This window comes from Macrobrachium nipponense, chromosome 42 (assembly GCF_015104395.2).
Source record: "Macrobrachium nipponense isolate FS-2020 chromosome 42, ASM1510439v2, whole genome shotgun sequence".
Taxonomy (NCBI): domain Eukaryota; kingdom Metazoa; phylum Arthropoda; class Malacostraca; order Decapoda; family Palaemonidae; genus Macrobrachium; species Macrobrachium nipponense.
Window position 1 is genome coordinate 35,182,234 of NC_061103.1, and position 10,078 is coordinate 35,192,311.

General features: G+C 35.4%; 1 pseudogene; it reads left to right on the top strand.

Annotated features, from left to right (window-relative positions):
- Positions 1-3,568: 3,568 nt before the first annotated feature.
- LOC135213432 (sodium-dependent nutrient amino acid transporter 1-like) overlaps positions 3,569-10,078 on the top strand; it is an 82,941-nt pseudogene continuing 76,431 nt past the window's right edge.

Here is a 10,078-nt window from a genome sequence, read left to right on the forward strand (position 1 = left end):
GAATTGAAATGAACCCTTACCCACAAACCCTTGGACGGAAAAATGAAAAATATGAGGCAAAATAAGCCTGTAGTACAATAGTCTAAGTTCAGGCGCAGGTTATCAATCTCTCTCTCTCTCTCTCTCTCTCTCTCTCTCTCTCTCAAACTTGGAGAGAGAATGATCTGCTCTTCGTTAAAATGTACACCACCATCGTAATAATAATAATAAAAAAAATGGGGGGAGGACTCCACACTCCATAAATTTAACATAAACGTTCATCTCAGCACCTTTTATATTTTCTCATTCTCATTCAGCATCCACACTTTACTTCCTTAAAGAGAGAGAGAGAGAGAGAGAGAGAGAGAGAGAGAGAGAGAGAGAGAGAGAGAGAGAGCATTTTGTTTCGCAAACCTTTCCTTTGGATACAGCTGCATGACCTTCGACGGCGCACCAGACTATCGCCCTTGTCATTTTTGCTCTTAATAGTCATCCAAATTCATTATTCTATCATATACTCTCAATTTACCTTCTTTTTATGCCCTCAAACTTTATATAAAAGAAAATACAAGCGTTCATCAAGAAAAAGAAAGCAGCGAACGCAAAGAACCCTAACTTAACTGAGGGTTATAGGCCTAATTGCGTCACCAGTGCAAAAAGAACGTGTCCAGCATAACATTAACTTTTACGCTACACCTACCTTCGGTCATCATAGTTTACGAAAGTCACTTGTGGGTTAAAAATAAATGAAAAGATAAGTTATTCTAACATTGCACTGCAGTCAGGGGAAGTCCCGAGAAGTCACAATATTGATCAGAATTTGATTCGAGTGGCGCCAACTCGTGTTAGCCGGTTCTTGTCAGTTCTTTGCATTGCAGACATGATTGCTTTATAGACGAAATATTTTTGGCACTTATCGATTGTACCGACTATTTGCTGAATGACCCTAAGTGAAATCGAGGTCAGCCTGAAGGTTGTATTATAAGGAATTTGTTTTTGTAAAGTGTCTAGTTCACTTTATATTTGTGCATGTTTGGGCTTTGTCTGGGATTTCATTGTGCGTGTTGCCATTTAACGCATTCTTTTGTTTTTAATTTGCTGATATCGCATTTGTTGTCTGTTGTTTGTCTTTGCTATTCCTGTGGGTCAGGGAGATTTTAATGTACTCGTGCGTTAATGTTTCCTCAGACACAATTTTAGATTCTTGAGGTAATATGGTTCCGATTCCAGGATTTGAGTCACTTCCCGCCAGCGCATTTTACCGGGAATCCTGAATAACTCCGCTATGAATCCTTGTCGAAGTTTCCAAATGCCGAGGTGTTTCTTTTATGCATGAAAGAGTTACCAGGGTGGGATGATTTGTGGAAGACATTCATCTCTCTCTCTCTCTCTCTCTCTCTCTCTCTCTCTCTCTCTCTCTCACTTCTGAGTAATGTCGATGATTCGATCCTATGTTGCCATTTGGGGGAGTTTTCCTTTTCGATCCCGTGAGTAACTGTAACAGTTACACTCCGCATATATGTGGAAAAAAGTCCCCACGAACATGCACGTACTGCACAAGTGTGACTGTGTTTGATAAATAAATGGATTACCCTAAGGATACACTTTGTTATCCGTGATTCCTTGAAGTATAAACTCTAAAGGAATCTCAGTTTATGAGTGGAAACCTATGAAGACTCACATAGCGTCTAGTGACGCAAAAGCTTTCCGCACAGTAGTCCATCCATAGTTCATCCTTGAAATGTAACTTTGGTAGTTAGTGACTATTGCGTTACTTTAGCTCTGAAGCCATTTCTGACTAAGGAAAATAGCCTAATGTTGAAAGATATATAGACCAATAAGTGAGCAAATTATCGTAGACAACAAGAAATTTTTATATAAATATGTAAATACATATTTGCATACAAATATTTACGCAGGAATACATGCACACATATTATGTATGTATATATATATATATATATATATATATATATATATATATAATATATATATATATATATAATATATATGCATGCACATTCACACAGCAAGAAATATGCACGGCATTACGTAACTCATGAACAAGATCGATCCCCATTCAGAGACTCGACCTCTCCAATTACGGAAAAACGTCTGGGGGTCAATGGAGAGTCTACGACTACGTAGTTACCTGCTTTACGTAAGAGAGAGAACAAAAATCATTATAATCATTTATGGCACTGTCACATCCGGGACAGTTAGGTGATCGCTCTTGTATTATGTCAATTAAGGGCAATTGGGGTCCACGTACCAATTAGTTGATTTGCGTAGCATGAAGGGATTAATGGTTGCGTTGTGGAATAGACGGCTTCTTTTTGTTCGCGTCAGACCAAAGTCTTGTTAAATGGAGTGTTGATAGGCTGGGGTGTCCGGAAGCCTTTGACGGCTTTGTAAAAATAAATGTCAGATAAAAATCTATTATTGTTGCACGTTGAGTTTTGTGACCTATTTATTTAGTTGTGTATTTGACTACAAATACGCGCATACTACGTACGCCCAACTCACATGCACACACGTATATATACGAGTGTCTGTTTTAAGTAAAGTCCAAAATGAAATTCTTGTTATAAAACTTACTATATTACAAAATATATATGTACAGAGCATCTATATATAGCTTTCGTCCAACTGTTGCGGACTTTATCACTAAAATGGAGTATACTATACAACTCATTACACAAAAACAATAATATATATATATATATATATATATATATATATATATATATATATATATATATATATATGCAAGTGACTTACCTATACTCTACATGTCTAAAGTAATATAGATGTTTTTGCTGACTTTCATCACGTAAATGTACTACATCGGGCTTTCTGTAATCTACGTTTTAAGTATTTTTATTTTACAGTTTCAAAACAGAAATCAAGGAGGCAGAGTCAGAAGAAAGGTTTTTATTTTTCTGTTTACGAAACACGAGTTGAAATCGAACACTGTTGCATTAATAATCCACAATGAAACAAATTGCATTGCAGTTCTTTACATGCAGTGCAGATCAATACGTCATCGTCATTATTTTGTCGAAGTGTGAAGGTTTTATCATATAAGAATAGATGAAATAGAATCGAATGTACAATACTTTTTGAGAATACCTCATGAACTTCATGTGAAATCTACAGCACTGGACCCTTAACCTGAATGATAAACCCCTTTAACCCCTCGAGAGCAGCGAAGCAAAGTGTACTGTTTATGCTGATCGCTCTCATCAACTATGGACATTGATGAATTAAGCAAATTGACGTAATGGGTCTCCTGGGATACAGGTAAGGTCGCCAAGCACAAGAAGGGATCAATAGACTCCCGCCAATCCATGCGGTGGGCCGCTAGTCTGATGCAACACGCGGAGACATTTACGTAGACTAATGGAAGAGAAAACGCCTTTAGACTCAACGAAAGGTCGTTGAGATATCCTTAGTTCTGTGAGGGTCTGAGGAGGGATGATTAGTTATTATCGGGGTCCAGTGAGGTCAAAGAGATTAGCTCAATCCCTTGAATTAGGGGGACTTTTTCCCTCCCCTTTTTTTTTTCTTTTTTAGTTCGACGCTTGACGCATGCCCAGTAGCGAAGGCATCATCCCCTCGAGGTCTTCGCGAACTTCGGCGGCGCGAGATTTCAGTCGTGGACCGGCCGGCTTTGGTTAGACACGTGCCAGCTTGATACTGGAAGGAGTTTTAGGCACCAGACGGTGGAGGAACCGAAAGAAGTGTTTTCCCTCGCAAGACTTCTGGCTTTCTTCTTCTTCTTCTTCCTCCGAAAGACTTCTGTCTCTCTTCTTCTTTTCGAACAGATCTCCGAAGATTCACATCCAAGACGAACTCTTTCGAAGTGCTAGTAGTATACGATGGAGGTGAGTTTCCTAGATTTAAAACTCCATTTACTGTTGTTTTTCGTGTTTCGGACTCCAACTACGGGAAGAAGCAAATAATTCGTAAACTGAATTCCATTCTGTCTAGGAATATTTGTAAACAAGATCCAGCAACGGTACAAATCAGATAGCTCACTTAGCGCTGGGCTCTCTCTCTCTCTCTCTCTCTCTCTCTCTCTCCCAGATTACGTCTAATGTGACCACTTGATTTGCATTATCTCATGCAATGTTTGCCTAAATCTCGGGGGAATTTTTTTCCTTCGGAATGGTGAAGTGTTCTGAGTGATACGTTTCCTAAAGGGGAAACAGTTATTAAGATTTTTAAAAAATGAAGGATTCAACTACAGCATAAGAAATGTAGATAACTATTTTTAGTAGCTGTAAGATACCTAGCTAATGGCTGTACTCATTTTCAATCATAATTTGGGAACAATTTCAAAATCAAGCAACGTACAGAAAACAAGCATGTTAAACGTGTATGTATTTGAATATATCTCACGTATATATCTCACGTGATAGTAACAGGAAGTAGTATCGAGGAGGGCAAAGGATCCGTTAATGTTAATGGGATTTTGACCGTAGGATGAATTTTAAGGATAATAAAATTTCGTACAAAAGCAGTAGGATAAAGCACCGTAGGATTGTAGGATTAGGTGTGATAAACGCCAGGAATGTTCTTAGAGAAACTATAAGTTTTCCAGATTCCTGACGGAAGCTGATATTATTATAAATATTTTTATTATTATTATTATTTAGGACTCCCTCGTCTTTCTTATACTGAACTAGTACATGAACATATTATTATTATTATTATTATTATTATTATTATTATTATTATTATTATTATTATTATTATTATTATTATTATTATTACTATTATTATTATTATTATTATTATTATTATTATTATTATTATTATTATTATTATTATTATTTAGGACTCCCTCGTATTTCTTATACTGAGCTAGTACATGAACATAGTGTTATTATTATTATTATTATTATTATTATTATTATTATTATTATTATTATTATTATTATTATTCATTATTATTATTTAGGACTCCCTTGTCTTTCTTATACTGAGCTAGTACATGAGCATATTATTATTATTCTCCTCATCATTATTATTATTATTATTATTATTATTATTATTATTATTATTATTATTATTATTATTATTCAGAAGGTAAACACCTCTACATATAGAACAAGCCTACAGGTGCCAACAACGTGAAATTCAAGCCTCCAAAGACTATGTTGTTCATTTGAAAAAAGTCACGGAAGATAAAATGAAATAAGAGAAAGAGATCAGTTATTAGAAATGAAAAGATAAATCAATATATTAATAGATGGAAAGAAATATGAATAAACCAGTCAAGTGATAGTCCAGATTCACTGGACTCATGGAAAGCCAAATGCCTTACCTTGCTTGACCTAAGCCAAAGCTTAACTACCACCCCCACGGGCCTCCGTCCTCCCCCCAACCTCCATTGAGCTACAGATGGACAACAAACCAGAATAATTAAGTAGTCAAAAGATCAGTTAGGAAACTGGTACAGTATAAATAGATAAAGATATAAGTAACCTGTTCGATCAAAACCTGATCCAATGTAAGTAAACGAAATATAAGTAACCTGTCCGGATAAAAACAGAAACCGTCATAAGTAAATATAAGTAAGTAACCTGTTCGGTAAAAACCCTGATAGCCGTATCAAGTAAATAAAGTTTAAGTAACCTGTTCAGTTAAAAAACCTGAATACATGTATCATAAATAAGCTCAAGTAAGTCCCGGGATAAAAACCTGATACCGATAAGTAAATAAAGCGTAAATAACCCTGTCCAGATAAAAACGATACCGTATAAGTAAATGAAGTGTAAGTAACCTGTCCAGTTAAAAACCTGATACCGTATCAGTAAATAAAGTGTAAGTAACCTGTCCGGATAAAAACCTGATACCGTATCAGTAAATAAAGTGTAAGTAACCTGTCCGGATTAAACGATTAACCGTATAAAGTAAATAAAGTGTAAGTAACCTGTCCGGTTAAAAACCTGATACCGTATCAGTAAATAAAGTGTAAGTAACCTGTTCGGTTAAAAACCTGATACCGTATCAGTAAATAAAGTGTAAGTAACCTGCCCTGGATAAAAACCTGGTACCGTACAGTAAAGAAAGTTGTAAAGTAACCGTCCGGAATTAAAACGATACCGATAAGTAAATGAAGGTAAGACCTGTCCGGTTAAAAACCTGAAAAATACCATACAGTAACTAAAGTGTAAGTAACCTGTTAGGTTAAAAAACTGATACCGATTAGCAAAATAACGTGTAGCCAACCTCGCCGGATGAAAAAAACCTGATACCGTATCAGTAAATAAAGTTTAAGTAACCTGTTCAGTTAAAAACCTGATACTGTATCAGTAAATAAAGCTCAAGTAATCTGTCCGGATAAAAACCTGATACCGTATAAGTAAATAAAGCGTAAGTAACCTGTCCAGATAAAAACCTGATACCGTATAAGTAAATAAAGTTCAAGTAATCTGTTTGGATAAAAATCTGATACCGTATAAGTAAATAAAGTCTAAGTAACCTGTCCGGATAAAAACCTGATACTGTATAAGCAAATGAAATTTAAGTAATCTGTTCAGATAAAAACCTGATACCGTATAAGTAAATAAAATTTAAGTAATCTGTTCGGATAAAAATCTGATACACTACAAATCAGTTTGAGTCTGTCATAAGACTTATTATCAAAGGTATATTTATCAATATAAAAATATTTACCCTCGTCACTTTTACCGCCAAAAGTGCATTGAATAATCTTCAGTTCAATCTTCTCTGCATTTTAGTATGTTAATTCTTAGTTATGTTGCGTAAAAAAAAAAAAGGTCATGAATGTTAGCAACTTCTTAAACCGCTAACTTGCTACATTCCGAAAACCGCTCAAGGTCACGCAGCTATGGAAACGTGGCCTGATTTGTACTCGCCTCTATGACCTTGTGGGTGTAACGTCATTCCTTTGACACCTTTTGCGTCGATGGGAGAATGTTCTAATGGATACCTTTTGAAGGACAGTTGTTTTGCGAATAATTCGACATTATCGGTTAACCCTTGGATCTAAAGGAATAGTGTATTGAGTAGAAATCTCAATTATGAGAGCACAAATAATGTTCTTTAAGGCCCACAATAATATACTGATGGTAGCAGCGGTAAAATTATGAAACTATATACAGAAGGTTTCGAACCCTACCTGGGGTTCATCTTCAGTCGAATGAAGATGAACCCAGGGTAGGGTTCGAAACCTTTTATATAGTTTTACAAAATTATACTATTGCTGCCATCAGTATATTATTGTGGACCTTAAAGAACAAATACTGTATTCTTTTAGACCTCAGGTGAAACGGTAGTTTAGCCTCGTATCTACTCACAGTCTGTGCTATGTAGGAGACCTGAACATTCTGAATGAGAACTTTCCAGTTATTGTTCATTTTTCCCTAATGCATTTTTCATTCAGTCTTTTGCCTGGCATTATTCCGGAATCATTTCATGCAAAAGCATTGATCTCTTCACTCTTCTGTCTTGTTTACAGGATTTAGGTTATAATTTAACACCTTCTTTGGTGGCCTATATGGCAAGACGACCCCAGTCCGAAACTCCATTTGAGAAAAAAAAATTCTCAGATCTTCGAATCCGTATTCTTGTGTGGATTCAGGAAAGAGGGTTTCCTCACCTCTTGCAAGATTCGTTGCCACGTACAGTCAACTTACAGGGCGTTGTGTTGATGCTCTTGCTTTTTGAGAAGGAAAAGAGTTAAATCATTTCTGAAGCTTGTCACAAACATTCAGGATCGGGTAAGTCCCTATATAATCGAATGATTCCAATCCTCTCTCTCTCTCTCACTTGTTGCTTCCTCACAGCGACTGTGGTTTTATGAATGTATATATACCTAATTATTCAAATTATCTCTCTCTCTCTCTCTCTCTCTCTCTCTCTCTCTCTCTCTCTTACTTGTTCCTCCCTTGACCTCACTGTGACCTTGGTTTTCAACCTGTCAATGATTCCTATGGTTACTTCGACGGCATCCCGAAAACAATCCTTGAAGTTTTTTGTTTGTTTGTTTGTTTGTTTGTTTGTCTCCCTCTCAGTGTCAGTCAAAGAAAACACTCGTCCTTAAGACACTGCAGAAAATGTTAGAATGTTGTGGGGCATTCCACCGAGGGGTTAGAGATGCGTATTTCTGGTGATAGAAGTTCACTCTCGACGTGGTTCGGAAGTCACGTAAAGCCGTTGCTGAATAACCACTGGTTCCATGCAACGCCAAAACACTATACAAACAAACTGCTTCCTTTAGAAAAGTGCACGGACTCCCTAAGGGTTTCTTTTCGTTTTCTTCTCACCTTCTCTAGCGGTGAGACTGGCTTTATTCTGCCTCCTCCAAGTAGCTATATAGTGTCTGACGCTAAATCCTGTTTGGAACTGTACCTATTGAGCACTTAAATTTACCATTTTAGTCATAATTATTATTATTATTATTATTATTATTATTATTATTATTATTATTAATTATTTATTATTTTATTTATTCATTTATTATTGTCTATCACAGTCCTCCAATTCGTCTGGGTGGTATTTAGAGTGTGGGGTTCCGGGTTGCATCCTGCCTCCTTATAGGAATCCATCACTTTTATTACTATGTGCGCCGTTTCTAGGATCACACTCTTCTGCGTGAGTCCTGGAGCTACTTCAGCCTCTAGTTTTTCTAGATTCCTTTTCAGGGATCTTGGGATCGTGCCTATTATTATTATTATTATTATTATTATTATTATTATTATTATTATTATTATTATTATTATTATTATTATTATTATTATAAGGAAGAAGACCTTCTTTCAATGATGTTTTGTTGAATGATATGGCTTCATTATGCGAATTGATTTTAAACTGAGTTTTTCTCAATGTTTCTTATAATTCACTTTTTCTGGCCGTGGATATTTGTCAATAGCTGGCCAATATTCATGTTATTATTATTATTATTATTATTATTATTATTATTATTATTATTATTATTTTTATTATTATTATTAGCAGCAGCAGCAGCAGCAGTAATAGTAGCGGTAGTAGTAGTAGTAGTGTTACGCAGAAATGATGAACAGTGACCTTTTTGTCCAGTGACCTTTCCTTATAGATTTGCAATTTTTGTTTTAATTACCTCAATGCAAGCATATGAAGCATCGATCTATCTTTGTTAATTATAGATATGTGTGTAAATATATGGCCAGCAGTATCTATGTTACTCTGAGTCCCCACTGATCTAATGTCACACTAAAACCAGAGAATAATTCAAGGATGACCTTTTTAAAGGACACAATGCCGAATTCTGAAAAGTAGGTGTCTCTAAGTCATAGTTACGTCAGCCTAAAGGTCGCAGTTTCTTAGGTATAGAAGCAAAATATTGTTTTTTTTTTCTTTCTTTTTTTTACATTCAAATTGGCCGCTTGCCTTGAAAACATATCAAGGTGAAGGCAATAGACCTATAATCCGTAAGGTATCTACCTACATAGTTCCAATAATATTGAGAAAAAAAGGCTAAATAATAATAATAATAATAATAACAATAATAATAGTAATAATCATATCAAACAAACTTATAAAATTATTTGATAATAATAATACCAAAAAACCTTATAAATTTTTAGTAAAAAATAATAGCAACAACACAAAATAGCATTAAAACTTATATTGTATTGGTAAATAAAAAAACAACGACGATGATAATACTTACAAAAAAACACTTCAGGATTGCCAGCCATGCACCTCACAGCAAAAGAAACTAAACAAATCAATCCTGTCACAATGTAGACAAACGAATTAACCACCTCAGACGAACTGCCTGCCATTTAATAATGAATTATATATCTTCGTGGAAACGCAGTCGCGACGCCTTTGTTAAAGAAAAAAAACAAACTTGAATAAAGAATGACCTCTTTTCTCTCGTTAGATACCTTTGACGTCAAGAAAATATGGTCGATATCGACTCGGCCCGCACCAGATGCCAAACATTCTCATTTGTTTTATAAATACGATGGAAGCTACCTTTGAGTAACCGTTCTTTTTATCTCTGCTTTGTTTTACTTCCTAACTTGCTACCTTTTCCTGCTTACTTAATATCACTTTCTAATGTACTGTGGAGATAGGT